Here is a 19,388-nt window from a genome sequence, read left to right as displayed (position 1 = left end):
GCAGGCAGAGGGAGCAGCAAGTCCAAAGGCCAGGGCCTGTTGGGGAAGGAGCAAGGAAGGCAGTGCAGCTGGAGTGGAGAGTGGCCGAGAGCAGCTCAAAGAACTGCCCATGAGCAAGGTAGAGCCTGTGGGACTTGCTGGGACTTGGGCCTCAGGGTGTCTGCATCTCTTCAGACCTTAATCTCATCAGACCTTCAAGATCTTACCAATCTGATAGGGGTAAAACAGTACTTCACAAATGTTTTCAGCTGTCAGAATTTACATTTTACATTTTTTCATGTGCTTGTTGGCTATTTGGGCTGGCCCTTCTGTGAATTTTTAGTTAATATTATTTTCCCATTTGTCCCTATGGGTATTTGTATAATTTATTGATTTGTAGAAATGATGTATATGTTCTGGTTACTAAACCTTTGTTGATTCTACACATTTCATAGATCTTTTCACAGTCTGTGGCCTATTTTTAGGTTTCTAAATATGTCTTTTGTCATACACACAAAAACACTAAATTTTAATCTACTCTTATCAACCCTTTGTTTCATAATTTAAGCATTGTTGCTGGGAACAGGCCCCAAGCCTAGCCATAAATAGGCCATGAGAAACTGGCCATAAACAAGATCTCTGCAGCACTGTGACATGCTCATGATGGCTATGACACACATGCTGGAGATTGCTGGTTTACCAGAATGAGGGCAAGGAACATCTGGCCCACCCAGGGCAGAAAATCAAGGCATTCTTAAACCACAAACAATGGCATGAGTGATCTGTGCCTTAAGGACATGTTCCTGCTGCAGATAACAAGCCAGAACCTGTCCCTTTGTTCTCCGTAAAGAATACTTTTAGTTAATCTATAAACTGCCGAAAGGACGGGCTTACTGTCAATAAATAGGTGGGTGAAACACTGTTTGAGACTCTCATCTGTGAAGGCCGCCAGCCCCCTGATCCCACTCTGCACTCTATTTCTGTGTCTGTGTCTTCATTCCTCTCACACCACTGGGTTGGGGTCTCCACGACCGAGCTGGTCTCAGCGAATTGTGCATTTTTTTCTTTAAAAATTCTGTTTTTATCATGATATCAAAGAGATATTCTTTACTTTCTTCTAAATATTTCTTACTCAATTTAGAACTTTAATCTCTCTGGAATTTGTTTTTGTGTATAGTATGAGGTAGGCAACTAATTTTATCCTTTTTCCATCTTGAACAAAATGACACTGTTGATTGGCCAAACAAACTAATCCCCTTCTCTTTTACACATCACCCACTACAAATGTTGGGGAGGGGGATCTGAGTACTCTCTCAGAATGGTCACCAAGGTGTCCATGTGCTAATTCCCAGAATCTGTAGCTGTGTTACTTTACATGGAAAAAGGGACTTTGCCAATGTTATTAAGAATTTCGAGACAGATAATCTTGGATCATCCAGGTGGGCTCAGGGGTCTGTAGGAGGGTCCTTATAACAGGGATACAGGAAAGTCAGAGTGAGAAGGAGATGTGAGGACAGAGGCAGAGGTCACAGAGACAGAGGGACTTAAAGATGCCACATTGCTAGCTTTAAAGATGGAGGAAGGAGCAGGCACCAGGAGTCAAGGGGATGCAGGTGGCTTCTAGAAGGTGGAAAAGGCGAGGAAATGGATTATTCCATAGAACCTGCAGAAGGACCACATTCCTGCCCAGAAAACCTTGATTTCAGGACTTTTGACCTCCAGAACTGTAAAATAAATTGGTGGGCTTTTAGCCACTAAGTTTGTGGCAATTTGTTACAGCAGCAGTAGGAAACTAATACACTCTCTCTGCCAGCTTCCCTTCTAACTAGGGTTGTCTATGTGACCCAGCTCTACCAGATGATAGTTACATGAAAGTCTGCTTGGAAATTCTGGGAATATTAGTACTATTTCCTTGGTGATAGAGACAGACTCAAGTAGACAGCTCCTGTTGTCATCTCCTCCCCCTTCTTCTTGCATGGGATTGAAGTGTGATATCTGGGATTGTGGCAGATAGTATGGGGCAATAAGGTCACAAATATTAAAACAAAAAGTGAACATTGCACCACCAAACAGAAAGATAAAAGGCACCTGGATTTCTGCTGCTATCACTGAGCTCCCAGAACATCCCAGAGACCAACCCTTTGTTAAATGAGCACTTAATATTCTAATGATTTAAGAGCTTGTTAATCAAAGTGCAATTCACAGAGTAGCAACATCGCCAAGAACTGGGATCTCATTAGAACTGCAGAATCAGACCCCACCCCAGATGTACTGAATCAGAATCTATAATTTAACAAGACCTAGGTTATTCTCATGAGCATTTAAGTTTAACAAGCTCTGGTTAAGCCACCTTTAGTTAAAATTGAGCATTCCTAAATGATCCCACATGAAGAGCCAAGCTTCCCAGCAGCATTTACTGAATAGTCCATGCTTTCTCCAATGATTCTATCAGATGCCAAGTGCCCGTAGGTCCACAGTTCTATCCCTAGGTTCTCTGTTTTGTCCACTGGACTCAGTGTATTCCTGAACCAGAATGCCTTCATTACCAAACGCCAATATTACTTAATTAGTATAACTTTAGTATAACTTTAAAATAAGTCTTAGTTAACTGATTGAGCAACTCCCAACACCTTGCTATTATTCGAAACTGTCTTGGCTCCTCTCAGCTTTTTAATCTGATATAGGACTTTTAAAATCAGCTGTCAATTTCTTTAAGTCCTGTTGAAATGCTGAATGCCATTGCATTGCATTTATAGCTTTGTTGTTGTCTTTCCTTCTATTCTTTGTTGTCTTTCCCTCCATTCTTTTTTGTTGACCAGTTTTAAATATGTTCTAATTTCAATTATGATTTCTTTTTGACCCAAAGGTAAGAGAAGTGATTACTAAATTTCAAAATGTATTGAGACATTGGCTTCCTTTTTACTTATTCCAAATGCTGCATTGTGACCAGAGAAGAATGTCTGTATAAACTATTTGTCATTGGTTGAGATTTACTGTTTGGCTCAGTAAAACTTTTGTAGGTGTTCCTGTAGGCTCTTAAAGAATGTGCAGCCTGTTACTGTGGTACCTTCCACAGTCAAGGCCCCATCCCTCCGCTGCCACCTTAGCTACAGCTTCTCAGATGGTCCAGCACACCCTTGCCTGCACCCCATCTTCCTGTCTGCCTGGAACGTTCCTACCCATTCTCCATCGCTTAGTCCAAGGACTCTGAGGCTCCATGTCAAGCCTTTCCTGACTTTTCCAGATTGAACTTGTCATCGTCTCTTCTTTGGACTTCTGCAGTAATATTAACACTGCTCCCCTGTTTCCACCCTTCTCCTGCTGTCTAATGTCCATGAATAGCCAGAGTTCTCCTCTCCTGTTAAAACAAGAGACAGGTGATGTCACGCTTCATTCCAAAACCCTCCAATGGCTCTTCACTCATTCAAAGTAAAAGACAAAGCCTTTATAGTGGTCACGAGACCCTACCTTGCGCCCAGCTGCCCTCTGACCTCATCTTCCACTCCCTTCCCCTCACTTTGTCTGCCGCAGTCATGTCAGCCTGCGCTATTCTTCAAACATGCTTGCTGTTCATCTGAACTGGGGCATTCTCCCCTGCAGACATGTGCACTTCCCTTAGGTCTCTACCACACTATCCCTTTGGTACAGGAGACCATCTCCATCCTCCATCCGCTACTAAAGAGCTGTCCATGCCTCTGTGCCCCACTGACACCCCCGCCCCATACCCATCACCCACCACTGCCACCCTAAGAGCTATCCACCCCTCTGTGCCCCACTGACACCCCCCATACCCATCACCCACCACTGCCACCCTAAGAGCCGTCCACCCCTCTGTGCTCCACTGGTACCCTCCCCATACCCAGCACCCTCTACTGCCACCATAAGAGTCGTGACTCCTCTGTGCCTCAGCTGCACCCCCACCTCGTACCCAGCACCCACTACTGCCACCCTTCACATCTGCATTTACTTGCTTAACGCTTTTTAGTCTCCCACCATTAGAAGTGAGTTCTGTGAGAATAAGGACTTGCTCTGTTTTTCTCACCACCATATCTACAACATAGAGAAAGTATCTGATAAATACTTGTTTCCGGGTTGATGGTTATTGACTTGAAAAACAAGCAAAATGCAGCAGATACGCCAAAGACAGTGAAGAGTGGGAAAGTCCTTTAGCCCTTTTTCTGTGCAGTGATTTGGTGGTTCATACCTTTTCAAACAATGGGGTCTGTGGCACTCAGGGAAGAGGCCGCACTGCAGGGAATGACCCAGGGAGGTAGTAAAGGCAGTGGCACAGCTCACTTTCGAAAAGGGCGAGGCGAAGCCCATGAGGGCCTTGACAGAGGCCTCTCTCTGGAATCATCTGGATGACTGCACGGCACAAGGCAGAGCCCACCGCAGCCTCAAACACCTCAGAACCTCAGAACCATCCACCAGGGGAAAAATACTTCTGGTGGGTTCAAACCTAATCAGCACCAGGGTCTTCTAAGATCATCTTTCACCCAGATACACCCTATGGAGAGAAGCTTTCACGCTAATGCCCTATCTCCTGTCTGTCCTCAATTTTCTAAATAACATTGATTCTATCTGATATTATTTATTATTTTATAATTATTTATTAATTTTATTTTTACATTTCTAAATTTTCTCTGTACTACCCCTGGTACAAAGCTCCATAATGGCATATGCCAAAACTCCAAACATGCCTGTTTTGTTCTGTGTCCCCAGGCCCTAACATTGTGCCTGGCATGTAGTAGATGCTCAATACGTGGTGTTAAATGAATGAATGATCACAGGAGAGACAGAAACGTGAAGAAAAGAAGAAAAATGGTTTTTAGAACTGAGAGGAAGGCCGAGCACAGTGGCTCATTCCTGTAATCCCAACACTTTCGGAGGCCAAGGCGGGCAGATCCCTTGAGATCAGGAATTTGAGACCAGCCTAGTCAACATGATGAAACCCCATCTTTATTAAAAGTACAAAAATTAGCTGGGCATGGTGGTGGGTGCCTGTAGTTCCAGCTACTTGGGAGGCTGAAGCAGGAGAATTGCTTGAATTCTGGAAGGTGGAGGTTGCAGTGAGCCGAGATCACACCACTGCACTCCACCCTGGGCGACAGAGCGTCGTCTCAAAGCAAAAATAAAAAGAACTGAGAAGCAGACAAAAGAGATGTCACTTTGAATGGTAAAAGGGAAGTGACTTAAATTGTGTGTGTGTGTATACATATATATATATACGCAAGTGAAGTGAGATGTCTCTGCAAATTAATGTAAGAAAAAAAGACACTAGAGAGTAAACAGCAAGCTGAAGGAAGCAGAGGCCTCCCACAGGCCTGAAGAAGAAAGAAATTTCTTTCCCAATTAGGCGGCACAGCCTTGCATGGTTCCCCAGCAGAGTATGACCAAACCGATGAATCTTTGCTGGACTCCTGCCTGCAGCTCCACATGATGTCAAGACCTACACACACACGCACACACACATGCACGCACACATGCACACTCCTACCACACATACAGCTTCCCAGCCGGTAGAAAGTGCACTTAAGGACAAAAAGGAACCCAAACTCACCCTCCCTCGCGCTCTGCCAGCCCACGTTTCCCTCTGCTCAATCTCCCAGGCCACTCTGGAGGCCCCAGCAGAGCAACTGAGAGAAAAAGAGAGCGTTCTTCCTGTAATTCACTGAAGACTGTAAAGGCAGCCTCCGCCTCCTTCTCAGGAAACAGCCCAAGGCAAACGTGGACTCAGGCATCTGAGCACAGTGTCCAGCCATGCGAGGATTCATCCCACATCTAGTCGCAGTTCCCACTTATAGAGCAGGGTGGTCGGAGATGGCTCCAGAGCCCAGCGTGGGGGAGACCTTAGGCCCAGCCCAGCAGGACAGCCATCAAGAGGAAGGGAAGGGGTTAACTGCTGCGGGCCAGGTTGGCTGAAATGTAGATGAAATCAGAAATACTGTTTTTGGTAAGGTATTGACCCCTCCAATGCCCAGTTCACAGAATCCTAACTGTGCAAGGGGCAGGAAATACCAGAAAGGCAGACATGGAAAAATCAGCATATCCCCACCCCCTGCTTTAGGAGCTCCGCTGGCTTCCTCCTGGGGGCCGCTCTGCGGCACCATCTAGCTTTATGGGGCTTCTGACAGGCTCCTTCCGCCCGCTTCTTCCTCCCTTCTGCCAGCCTCAGCCCTCCTCCTCTTCAGGGCTCACACCCACTCCCCGATGCAACTTCTCTCAGGACAGCCACTCTCACAGATGTCTGGGAATGTGCCTCTGTCCCCATCCTGCGGAATCTGCTCCCCACCAGGCTGGGGAGACACGCTTTGGACCAAGAGGAAAGCTTTCCAGGGTCCCTGCGATCCAACCCCACAAGCAGCCTCTTCTCCCATGGCTGAACAGGCGACCTTCCCGGTGCCAAGCCCATCCTCCCCCACAGCTATGCACCAGCGCACACACATCTACACACGTGTGCACATATCACACATGCACTGCAGTCCTGTCCCATGGCGTCCCAGTCTCCAGGCTCTGCAATCCACCTGGCTCTATCCCTCCATCTCTCACCTGGGTGGAAGCAGCTGCTGGTCCCCCAGGGCACAGGATGTGAGGAAGGTGAGGAGGGTGAGGGGAGAACACCAGAGAGCGACCCTCTTCCCAGGCCCTGGTCCTCCTGGCAGGAGGGTTTCGGGTGTTTCTGCAAAGGACGAGATTTCTAGAAACAGCCTTCACAATCACAGAGGCATAAATGCAGTTGGAGAGGAAGTTCCGTGTGCAGGCCACAGGCTCAGCACGTCAAGAGCCATCGGGGCTCAGGGAGGAGCCAGCACTGGGGACACACGCACCTTCCCTGGGTGCTGAGTGCCTTGTGGAGTCACAACACAGCAGAAACTGAGGAGCCCGGCCTCTCCCGCAGCTGTAGACTGAGAGGAGGGAGGAGAAATGACAGCAGAGAATTGGCCAGGGGCTGGGGTGCCGGGGCGGGTGCCAGGCTGAGCTTCAGAAGGGCTGCAAGAACAGGGGCTTGGATAGGGCAGGAGAAGGATGTCAAGCCGGTTCCTGTTCCTGAGAGGACAGAGATTGTGGCTCCGCTACAGGCTCCGAGCAAAGCCAGCTCCCGGCCTCTGTGTGCTCTGAAGTGGCCTTTAGGACTTCCTCTAACAAGTCCTTCCTCGCTTCCCTTGCCTTCCCTAAAACCCACAACCCAGGGAACTCCGAGCCTGACAGAGCAGCGCTGCTTCTCAGGGAATGAATGCTTTTCCCCAGCTTGCAAAACATGTGAAATGCTATGCTTCGATGCTTTCAAATATTTCACAAAATGAAACCCCTTTTGTGAAAGAACATAGTGTCCCAAATCCCTGGTCTCTACTTCATAAGGAAGTCAAACACTGAGGAAGACTTCTTTAAAAACCTTTACTGGGGTAAAAATGATGTAACATTAAAGGTACCATCTTAACCACGGTAGAAAGTACATTCACATTGTTGTGTGCCAGGTCTGCAGGACTTTTCATCCTGCAGCACCCAGACTCTCCCCATTACACCCCAACTCCCCTCCCCAAACCCCAGCCCGCGTAACCACCTTCCATTTCTATGATTTTTTTTTTTTTTTTTTTTTTTTTTTTTTTTTTGAGACAGAGTCTTGCTCTGTTCCCCAGGCTGGAGTGCAATGGTGAGATCTCGGCTCACTACAACCTCCACCTCCCAAGTTCAAGCGATTCTCCTGCCTCAGCCTCCCGAGTAGCTGGGATTAGGCATCTGCCACCACACACGGCTAATATTTGTATTTTTAGTAGAAATGGGGTTTTGCCATGTTGGCCAGGCTGGTCTTGAACTCCTAACCTCAAGTGATCCACCTGCCTCGGCCTCCCAAAGTGCTGGGATTACAGGTGTGAGCCACCATACCCAGCCTGTTTCTATGATTTTTGGCAACATCAGATACTCATGTGAGTGGAGTCCCACAATGTCTGCCCTTCTGAGACTGAGCAGAATGCCCTCGAGGTTCGTCCAAGTGAGTGCGGAACCCTCTGCACTCAGCACGCAGGGCTGTCTTCACGGAATGCAGAGGCTGGGGCCTCAAGGGACTGGAGCTCACTGCAGTTTTCCAAATGTCTGAGTTGGTGCTGAGCTTTCCAAAGGGACCCCACAGAAGGAGGAGCAGTGGGGGTGGCTGAAGTAGAGGGGCATGCTTCAGATATGAAGTCTCTACAGTAGTCAAAACCACAGACTTTGGGGTGCTGCTGTCAGCCTATCACATCCCGAGGGATCCACCCTCTCCATGGACTGGTCTTCATGCGCCAGCCTTGAGGGCTGCTCTACCTTGTTATGAACCGGAAGGAAACCCTGGTTATGCTGGGATGGCCCAAGAAGAGGTCTGGGGACACACAGGACACATCTTGATGGGGAAAACTGACAAAGCCCCTCCTCCCATGTCCCACTCCACCTGCCTCCTCATTAAAAGAGGATCTATTTTGGAAGAACCCCAACCCTTCCTTTGTGGTAGGTCAATGCACATAAAACCAACTCATTAAAATGATAAGACAAAAACCCTAAGCCAGGTACTGCAGTTCATGCCCGCTGCGGTACTAACAGAGGCTCAGCAAGAAACTGTTTCCCTAAAATAGAGAAGAAAAGGCTCACTCATTCTTAAATGAAATATTAAGCATCCAGGGATTGCTCTGAGTAAAACTGAAGCTGCAAATAACTCCTCAAAGATTCAGGAAGTCGATTATTTGCTGAGTTGACCATTTTGCAAAATGATCTTTCAACAAATCAGCTTAATTGATTTCCGTGCAGAAGGAAGGTTGCCGGGTTCTGGTTTGGCACCGATCTGAGGAAGGATGGGGGCTCCCTGCCCTCTAGTGGCTTTGTGGTTAATGACAAGTGCAGCAAAATGCTCCCCAGCGGGCTAAGAGCCCTGACTCAGCAGGCAGGTGAAACAGTGCGGAGAAGGACTGGACTTCCGGAAATCGAATAAGCCAGGAAGACGCATGTTAGGCAAGCAAGGAGAAATCCACCAGGACCAAGCACCGTATTAGACACAGAGGGCACAAAGGTTAGCAAGGCAAATTCCTGACTCAAGGGGCCCTAACTCAGTCTGAGGATGGGGAAAAGACTACGCTGTGGTCACGAAACGAGGTAATATGCTGTGACAGAGATGCGTCCAGGCTGCCATGCAAGTGAAGAGGAGACGATGTAAACCCCACAAGACGGAAAAACAACCAACTGGGGAAATAAACTTATAAACAAATCAGTAGACCCGCCATTTCCTGTGGCAGGTACTGCCATGGAGAAGACTGCAAGGCACAGTGGAGGGAAGGCCGCGCGGGAAAGGTAATGCCTAAGTCTTGAAGAGCTGTAAACATTTGCCTGTCAGATGATGGAGAGAGGACGCCTGAGGCAGAAGGAGAATGGCAAACGCCACCGCCATCGGAGCCCTAAGACAGCCCGGCAGGTGCAGGAAAAAGCAGTCAGGCTGGGGAGGGAAGGACCCGGAAGGACCAGTCGGAGGCTGCTGCAGTGCCAAAGCTAGAAATGAGAACTAACACAGAGACAGCAGCAAGCGGAACAGATTTATTACAAATTTAGAAAATAGAAACAATAAGGCCGGGCCTGGTGGCTCATGCCTGTAATCCCAGCAGGTTGGGAGGCCGAGGTCGGCAGATCAACTGAGGTCAGGAATTCGAGACAACCCTGACCAACCTGGTTAAACCCCGTCTCTACTAAAAATACAAAAAATTAGCTGGGTGTGGTGGCACGTGACTATAATCCCAGCTACTCGGGAGGCTGAGGCATGAGAATTGCTTGAACCTGGGAGGCTGCAGTGAGCCAAGATCCCGACACTGCACTCCAGCCCGGGCGACACGAGTGAGACTGTCTCGGAACAAGAAAAAAGAAAAGAAAAGAGGAGAGAAAAGAAGAGAAACAGTAAAAGAATTTTTAAAAAAGATGAATTCGCAGTTGTTACCACGATTGGACCAGTTGCCACATCAAAGGGAGTGCTATTCACTGCAGAGGCATCTTTGTTATTTTGGAAAACATTATTATACGTTGTTTCATTTCAAAGATGGAAAATGTGTGTGTTTCCTACAGCTTTGGCAGATGGTAGTAAAGTGTCTTGTGACTAAATTTGTATGTTTTGACAATGTTTTGAAGGAATTAAGTATCTTGTTCAAATGGAGTCCATGTCTGTTATAGTAATTAAGAAATATTATACTTATTTTAAAACTTTTAACTTCTCCTGTAATCCCAGCACTTTGGGAGGTCGAATCAGGTGGATCACTTGAGATCAGGAGTTTGAGACCAGCGTGGCCAACATAGTGAAACTCCATCTCTAATAAAATACAAAAATTAGCCAGGCATGGTAGCATGCACCTGTAATCCCAACTACTCGGGAGACACCTTTTTCTGATTCTCATAAAGGGCAGTGGTCACCCAGGCTGCCTGGATGTGGAGCAGCCTGGCATCACAGTACTTTCTAGCGGCCTTTATGGAGAGAGGGTTGAGAGGCTGGTGTTTTACTAGAGATGAGCACATCGGCCTGGGGATGCTGGGCTTGAGGCTTCTAGACACAGAGCAAGCAGGGGCGTCCAAAGGTCTTGATTGATTCCTGTTTCCCAAGGATTCTTCATGCCCATCCTCCCACTGAAAACAACTAAAAATAAAGAGGATAAAAACATTTTTAAATCTTGTCGACACCATCCAAGGGCCAATGAGATGATAAAGAATGACTTTCCTCCAGCCTGTACTCTTGCTGGGGCGCAGGCACCCTGTGCCCAGCTGCAGCCCTCAACCCCACTCTGTACCTACATTCAACACAGCTCCCCTGAGCTTTGCTTACAGGTTTCCTTTTTCTTTTCTTGTTTGTTTTTGGTTTGGTGGGGGTGGGGGGTGCCGCTATTGCTGCTGCTGGTGGTGGTGGTTTATTGCCAAGTGAGACAAAGTGCCCTCTTTTTATTGCAACGGTGACTTTTCTTCACCTTCTTAGCTGGCAGCAAAGGCCTAAAAGAGTCAAGTTGCTTCTAGAAGATTCTAGAGAGATACAGGCAGGCACAAGAGGCCCACAGACAATAATCAGGAGTGGAAATAGAAAGTTCTTAAACTCTAAGTGATTGATAGTGGTAGCAAACAGCTTTGTGAAGGTAAAAACTGTGAGTCAATGGTAGTTAAAAGCTGGCAAGAGACCTGATTTTGAAATGAAAAAATCCACCAAAAGAGAAGGATCACCCAAACAGAGAGGGAGGGGCAATTCCTGTAAAATTCCACAGCAGCTTCATATGCTCCCAGGGTTTTCCCAGCACCTCACTACTGGTTCTTCTTCCTGGGATTTTCCCAAATTCTCCATATTTTTTCACCTATAAAAAGTGAGGGCCGGGTGCGGTGGCTTACCGCTATAATCCCAGCACTTTGGAAAGCCAAGGCGGGTGGATCACTTGATGTCAGTAGTTCAAGACCAGCCTGGTCAACATGGTGAAACCCCGTCTCTACTAAAAGTACAAAATTAGCCGGGTGTGATGGAGCACTCCTGTAGTCCCAGGTACTCGGGTAGCTGAGGCAGGAGAATCACTTGAACCCAGGAGGTAGAGGTTGCAGTGAGCCAAGATCACACCACTATACTCCAGCCTGGGCAACACAGTGAGACTCTGTCTCAAAAAAAAAAAATTTAAGTGAGGACAGCTGGATGTGTCGGCTCACACCTGTAATCCCAACACTTTTGGAGGCCAAGAAGGGAAGATCCTCTGAGGCCAGGATTTCAAGACCAGACTGGGAAACAAAAAGACACTCCATCTTTACAAAAAAAAAAAAATTTTAATTAGCTGAGCTTGGTGGTGTGCACCTGTGGTCCCAGCTACCTAGGAGGCTGAGGTGGGAGGATCACTTGAACCCAGGAGGTACAGGCTATAGTGAGTTATGATTGCACCACTGTACTCCAGCCTGGGTAAAAGAGCAAGACCTTGTCTCAAAAAATATATACAAAAATACAAAATAAAATAAAATTTTTAAAAAGTGAGTTTCTGGAATGATTTGAGCTCCACTCCAAATTGTTCCTCTGTAATATTTGATCGAGATTCATTTCCACAGCATTGTACCAAACAAAAGCTTTCTGAATGTGGGGGCTGTGTCTGTCTTGCTTATGACTCTATTCCAGCACCAAAACGGGGCCTGGCACACCAGAGATGGAAGAATGAGCGAGTGAGGAATGAGAAAAACATTCCAGGGAGTGGATGGAACAGGTATGACCACAGCCCTCACCCCCACCCCTCCCCACCCACTCAGGTCTGGAGGGAAGCCTCAATCCTCATGGCTTAAGCCCCTCTTCTGATGTGGACACCCACCCAGTCCTGAGCCAGCTCTTAACACTGGGGACACAGCGAGCAGAGGCAAAGTCCCCCAGTCTCTGACTTTGCCATCCCCTGGGCCTGGCACTAGACCAGCCTGCAGGAGCTCCAGACCCAGGCTGGCCCCACCCCGGAGCTGCATTCAGACACCCCGGGGACACAAACCCTCCCCCAGAGCCACAGCTTCCTGGTCACATGCCCACAGTTCCACCCATGTGCCCTTCCCGCAGCCCTGCCCTGTGCCAGGGCCCCTGACACCTTGCCATGGCCGCTGGGCTCTCTGGGGACTCAGTCTGCAGGCAGAGAAATGGACACCTGGCTTTCCACCTCAGCCTCTGGAGTTTACTGTTTCTCCTCGTAGGCCTTCTGGTCAGCCTGGTTCCCTGGTCCTATAGCGGCAAATGACACAAGGCCTGTGAGGCTGCAGCTGACTGTGGCGGAGATTGTCACACAGGGGCTTCCAGGAACATTCCAGGTGGAGGTCAGAGACCCCGGCCAGCATGTCCTAACTGCAGGGAGTGGCACCTGTGCTCAGAAGGACTTGGTGACCCAGGTAAAGTTCTCGTTCAGCGTGTAGCCCTGGCCTCCTGCAGATCCTCAGGCATCTGGCTCCTAACCCAATAGAATGGAGGCTTCAGCCAGAACTTGGGACAGAGGAAACTGTCACCCATAGTCCCCATTCATGCAGGGTAATTAATCGGCTGGCAGCAGCCGACAGAGACATTCAAGAGAGTTCCATAACCTCGAAAGGAGCATCAGGGCCAAGAAGTCTGGGGAGCAGCAGAGCCTGAGATAAGGCAGCATCCTACCTGCATCTGAATCCCAGCCCTGTCAATCATGCCCTGTGTGAACTTACACAAGCTCCTGAGCTGTGCTGCCTCCCAGTTTTGTCATCTGTGAGATGGGGATACAATTGTTAGCTCATTGCATTGGAGGGGGACCGGAGGACCCAATGTCTGTCAAGCACTAAAGCACTGCCCAGGGTCCCCCATGTCGTGGTGGGTGCCACAGCGTCTGTCTCCGGGTAGGGGCCTGCCAGAAGCGGGACTGGGGAATGATAGCCAGTGCAGCCAGCTATGAGCAGGGACACTGAAGGGCAGAGTCAAGGCTGACTCCACACATGGGGCTGTGCCCCGTGGGGTGAGTGGGGATCTGGAGGAAGAGGCCTAAGAGAGAAGAGGCCACCTGAACCATGAGACCATGAGACCCCAAAGGGCGCCCCTTGCCTCTGGCCAGGGAAACAGAGCCCTTGGCTCCAGGCTTGGGGACAAAGGCCTGTTCCTTGGCTCACTCTCCCAGGCTCCTTCTCCTCTGAGAGCCTAACCAGGGTCCCTCTGGAGTCTCAGGTTCCTGCCGCAACAGCCCAGATAGATTCTGCTCTGCCTCTGAATTCCATAGCCACTCCACACAAACCACAAAGGAAATTCTAGCCCTTTCTCAGCTGAGGCCCCTTCAGGAGCTCTGCTTTCTCCATGACAGCCCTCACATTCACTGGGCACTGGTGGTGGTGTTATTGTTGTTATCATTGTGGCCCCCTGGTGTTTTCTCTTGAACATAATTTCTACAGGGACCAGAGAAGGGCAGAAGTCATGAGACGCTGAGGGTGGCCCTGGGGTTGCTACTAGCACAGATGCCAAGGACCTAGGACAAGCCCGGGGCTGGGACCAGCCAGGTCTAGATGGAGCCTGGGCCATTCTCCAGGGGATCATTGTCCCATCCTCTGGTTGTGCCCACTTGCCCCTGGAAGCAGGGGCATCCTCTTCTCTCTCTTCCATCCCGTCTCCTGTGGACATTCCCCCACATATTCTAGCACAGGCTACATGTTACGCTCAACCCCTGTCAACACCTTCAGGTTCCTGCCAACACCCACAGATGAACTGGTGGCAACAAGAGCAAGAGTCAGGGCTCACTGCCATAGGGATCAAGAGATCAGGAGGCTCAAGACCAGAAAGTGTTCTCCAGCGGGAGCTTCCATCACTCCTGAGACGACGACAGGGGCTAAATACAGATTCCAGGGCAGAGACTGATCACCCAGCCACCCTGTGTCTCCTTCAGCACCCGTGATGATGCCACACTTCAGAGAGCAAAGGGCCCTCAGCCCCTGGCTCTCCCCAGCTGCTCTCACCTCTTCACCCCCTCCCTGGAAATGCACCCCGCAACCCAGGGCAGAGGTACAGGCTGATCAGGGAGGGTCCCCAGAACTGCTGCCAGAAATACCGTCCTTACCCATCTAGGAGAACTCCTCCCAGCTTCCCTGTGCTCTCTGTTCTGAGAAAATATCGGAGCTGAAGCAGATGAAGCTGTGGCTGCAGCCAAAACAGTGATCGTGTCAGAGGCAGTTGCGGACCCTGGAAAGGAAATGAGTCCAGGAGACACAGAACCAAGCAGGAACCTGGGCGCAGGGCATAAGGCGAGTCCCCACGTCGTGGCACAGGGCTAGTCCCCAGGTCAGGAGCCAGTGCCATTGGCTCCCAGCAGGAAAGATGGGAGCCTACACAGCACCCTTCATGTGGGGACCCCCAGCCATGCCCCCAAACTTTTAAACCCTTTCACATAGCCTGTGCCTGGGGGTGCTCTCCACAACGTCAAACTGGAAACGGGTCACAGCACATGCAAAGGGGCAGAGAGTCTGAGTGGCCTCCCCACTCATCTACCACGAGTGCAAACTGCCTGCTTTTCCAAAGGACAGGGTCTCCCCTGAAGCCCTCCGTGCTCTCAGCTTCTCCCCAGTCTCCATTTCTGACCAGTGGAACCTTCCCCTTCTTACACTGCCAACTGCTAAGATGTGACCCGTTAACCAAAATGGCTTCCATTTTTTTCTGCTGCTTCTTCACCTGCAGGCAAGAAGTAGGAAAGGGTTAGAAAAATCAAGCAGCAATCCAGGCATCGCTGGTGGCCACGTTCCTCCCTCCTTGCTGGGGTTAATCACAATAGATAGCTCCCTGTGCCGCCGAGCGCTGTGTTGAGGTTTCGACCTGCACACAGGGCACTGTCACCCTGGTGGCCCTGCCCTCCCATGTGGGCACTAGCAGGCTCCTGCTCTTTGATGGAACAGAGAGGTAGAATCAGAAGAAGAGGCAACTTGACCTTGTTTCCAACAGCATCAGCCTCAGAGAGATGACGGGAGGAGGGGATCTGAGAAGACACATGGCCAGGCAGATGAAGGTAGGGGATACGCTCAGGCCCCAGGGTTTCCCTTTCCTGCTACCCACATACCTGATGGAAGGAGAAAGGCAAGTGAGAGGCGGGCCAGGAAGCCCTGAGAGAAGGGGCCGCATCCCACTTCCCAGCAGCACAGCAAGGGTGCTGGGGAGACCCCTGGGAGAAATGGCTCCCCAGGGCTCCTGGGCAGGCAGCACAGGGGCCTCAGAGCAGATACCCATACCCTGAGCTCCCTATGGAAGCTGAAAAGAAAGGCAGATCCAATAGGCCAATGGGCTGGGACCAAGGACTGGTGAGAGGTGCTCCTGAAGACCTGCAAGGGGTAAAGGGAAGGGGAAGAGGAAGGAGAAGGAGAAGGGGAAGGGAAGGGAACAACAAATATCTCTTATGAATATAGATGTGTGGATGCAAAAGTCCTCAACAAAATGCTAGCATACCAAATCCATAAATATAGAAAAAGAATTATACACCATGAAAAAGTGGGAATTATCACAGGAATGCAAGGTTGGTTTAACATCTGAAAATGAATTAATGTAATACACCGTATCAAAAGACTTTTAAGAATACACGCACACACACATACACACACATAATAATCTCAACAGATACAGAACAAATATTTGACAAAATCTAATGCATTTTTGTAATTAAACATTTCATAAACCAGGAATGGAAGGAGACTTCCTCAATTTGATACAAGGAATCTACTACCAAAAAAACACACAGATAAAATTATACTTAATAGTCAAAGATTGGATGCTTTCCCTCAAGATTAGACACAAGCCAAGGATTGCTGTTCTTGCCACATCTATTCAGCATTAAGTTGACATTCTAGCCAGGGCAATTAAGCACTAAAAAAAAAAAAAAAGAAAAAAAATTAAAAGGCATCCATATTTGAAAGGAAGAAATAAAACTCTCTATTCACAGATTACATAGAAATTTTCTACACAGAAAATCCTAAGGAATCTACTAAATAAAACTATTAGAATGAATAAATAATTTCATCAAGCTTACAGGATACAAGGTCAATATACAAAACCAATTATATTTCAAAACAATGCACAATCTGAAAATAAAGTTGAAACAATTCCATTTATAATGGCACCAGAAAGAATAAGAGAAATAAATTTAATAAAAGTTTAAAATTTATACTTTAAAGACTAAAAAACATAGTTGAAAGAATTAAAGGTCTAAATAAATGAAAAATACACCATATTCATGGATCTAAAAATGTAATATTGTTAATATGGCAATACTCCCAAAATTGATCTATACATTCAAGAAAGCCCTATTAGAATCCCAGGTGGCTTATTTGTAGAAGTTGACAAGCTAATTCTAAAATTCATATAAAAATTCAAAGGACTGGCTGGGCGTGGTGGCTCAAGCCTGTAATCCCAGCACTTTGGGAGGCCGAGACAGGCAGATCACGAGGTCAGGAGATCGAGACCATCCTGGCTAACACAGTGAAACCCTGTCTCTACTAAAAATACAAAAAACTAGCTGGGCGAGGTGGTGGGCACCTGTAGTCCCAGCTACTCAGGAGGCTGAGGCAGGAGAATGGCGTGAACCCGGGAGGCGGAGCTTGCAGTGAGCTGAGATCCGGCCACTGCACTCCAGCCTGGGCGACAGAGCGAAACTCTGTCTCAAAAAAAAAAAAAAAAAAAAAAAAAATTCAAGGGACCTAGACTAGCCAAAATACTCTCATAAAAGAACAAACTGGAGGATTCATACTTCCTGATTGCCAAACTTACTACAAAGCAACAGTAATCTACATAGTGTGATACTGAGATAAGGATAAACACATAAATCAATAAAATAGAGCTCAGAGTCCAGAAATAAAGCCTCACATATATGATCAATTAATTTTCAAAAACAGTGCCAAAACCATTCAATGGGGGAAAACATAGTCTTTTCAACAAATCATACTGAGATAACAGGATAGCCACATATAAAAATAATGACATTGAACTCTAACTTCATACCATATACAAAAATTATGATGGATCAAAGACCTAAACATAAGAGTTAAAACTACACAACTTCTAAAAAACATAGGGCAAATCTTCATGGTTGGATTTGACAATAGATTCTTAGATATGACATCAAAAGCATGAGCAACAAAAGAAAAAATAGATAAATTGGGCTTTATCAAAATCAAAACTTTTGTACTTCAAATGACATTATTTAAATACTGAAAATACAACGCATGGAATGGGAGAAACATTTGAAAATCACGTATCTCATAAGGGACTTGTGTCTAACTAGACTATATAAAGAAATGTTATGACTCAATAATAAAAAGGCAAATTACCCAATTTTTTTTATTATTATACTTTAAGTTCTAGGGTACATGTGCACAACGTGCAGGTTTGTTAACATATGTATACAAGTGCCGTGTTGGTGTGCTGCACCCATTAACTCATCATTTACATTAAGTATATCTCCTAATGCTATCCCTCCCCCCTCCCCACTCCCCCCACCCCACGACAGACCCTGGTGTGTGATGTTACCCTTCCTGTGTCCAAGTGTTCTCACTGTTCAATTCCCACCGATGAATGAGAACATGTGGTGTTTGGTTTTCTATCCTTGTGATAGTTTGCTGAGAATGATGATTTACAGTTTCATCCATGTCCCTACAAAGGACATGAACTCATCCTTTTTTATGGCTGCATAGTATTCTATGGTGTATATGTGCCACTTTTTCTTAATCCAGTCTATCATTGATGGACATTTGGATTGGTTCCAAGTCTTTGCTATTGTGAATAGTGCTGCAGTAAACATATGTGTGCATGTGTCTTTATAGCAGCATGATTTATAATCCTTTGGGTATATACCCAGTAATGGAATTGTTGGGTCAAATGGTATTTCTAATTCTAGATCCTTGAGGAATCGCCATACTGTCTTCCACAGTGGTTGAACTAGTTTACAGTCTCACCAACAATGTAAAAGTGTTCCTATTTCTCCACATCCTCTCCAGCACCTGTTGTTTCCTGACTTTTTAATGATCACCATTCTAACTGGTGTGAGATGGTATCTCATTGTGGTTTTGATTTGCATTTCTCTGATGGCCAGTGATGATGAGCATTTTTTCATGTGTCTGTTGGCTGCATAAATGTCTTCTTTTGAGAAATGTCTGTTCATATCCTTTGCCCACTTTTTGATGGGGTTGTTTTTTTTCTTGTAAGTTTGTTTGAGTTCTTTGTAGATTCTGGATATTAGCCCTTTGTTAGATGAGTAGATTGCAAAAATTTTCTCCCATTCTGCAGGTTGCCTGTTCACTCTGATGATAGTTTCTTTTGCTGTGCAGAAGCCCTTTAGTTTAATTAGATCCCATTTGTCAATTTTGGCTTTTGTTGCCATTGCTTTTGGTGTTTTAGACATGAAGTCCTTGCCCATGCCTATGTCCTGAGTGGTATTGCCTAGGTTTTCTTCTAGGCTTTTTATGGTTTTAGGTCTCACGCTTAAGTCTTTAATCCATCTTGAATTAATTTTAGTATAAGGTGTAAGGAAGGGATCCAGTTTCAGCTTTCTACATATGGCTAGCCAGTTTTCCCAGTACTATTTATTAAATAGGGAATCCTTTCCCCATTTCTTGTTTATGTCAGGTTTGTCAAAGATCAGATGGTTGTAAATGTGTGGTATTATTTCTGAGGGCTCTGTTCTGTTCCATTGGTCTATATCTCTGTTTTAGTACCAGTACCATGCTGTTTTGGTTACTGTAGCTTTGTAGTATAGTTTGAAGTCACGTAGTGTGATGCCTCCAGCTTTGTTCTTTTGGCTTAGTATTGTTTTGGCAACGTGGGCTCTTTTTTCGTTCCATATGAATTTTAAAGTAGTTTTTTCCAATTCTGTGAAGAAAGTCATTGGTAGCTTGATGGGGATGGCACTGAATCTATAAATTAGCTTGGGAAAATGATATGGATAGTCATT

At 47.0% G+C, this 19,388-nt stretch overlaps 1 protein-coding gene across 4 annotated transcripts in view; it reads right to left on the bottom strand.

Moving 5' to 3' along the window:
- GIMAP8 (GTPase, IMAP family member 8) overlaps positions 1 to 7,352 on the bottom strand; it is a 33,949-nt gene extending 26,597 nt beyond the window's left edge. For 2 of the 4 annotated variants that reach the window (XM_073009493.1, XM_037990955.2), the window contains exon 1: positions 5,540 to 6,521. The gene's annotated coding sequence lies outside the window, so the exon portion shown is untranslated. The other 2 variants (XM_007983432.3, XM_007983431.3) reach the window with 2 other exon arrangements.
- Positions 7,353 to 19,388: the final 12,036 nt, after the last annotated feature.

Source organism: Chlorocebus sabaeus, chromosome 21, assembly GCF_047675955.1.
Source record: "Chlorocebus sabaeus isolate Y175 chromosome 21, mChlSab1.0.hap1, whole genome shotgun sequence".
Classification (NCBI taxonomy): domain Eukaryota; kingdom Metazoa; phylum Chordata; class Mammalia; order Primates; family Cercopithecidae; genus Chlorocebus; species Chlorocebus sabaeus.
Note: the sequence above shows the minus strand (reverse complement) of the source record. Positions and strands in the feature narration are given on the sequence as shown.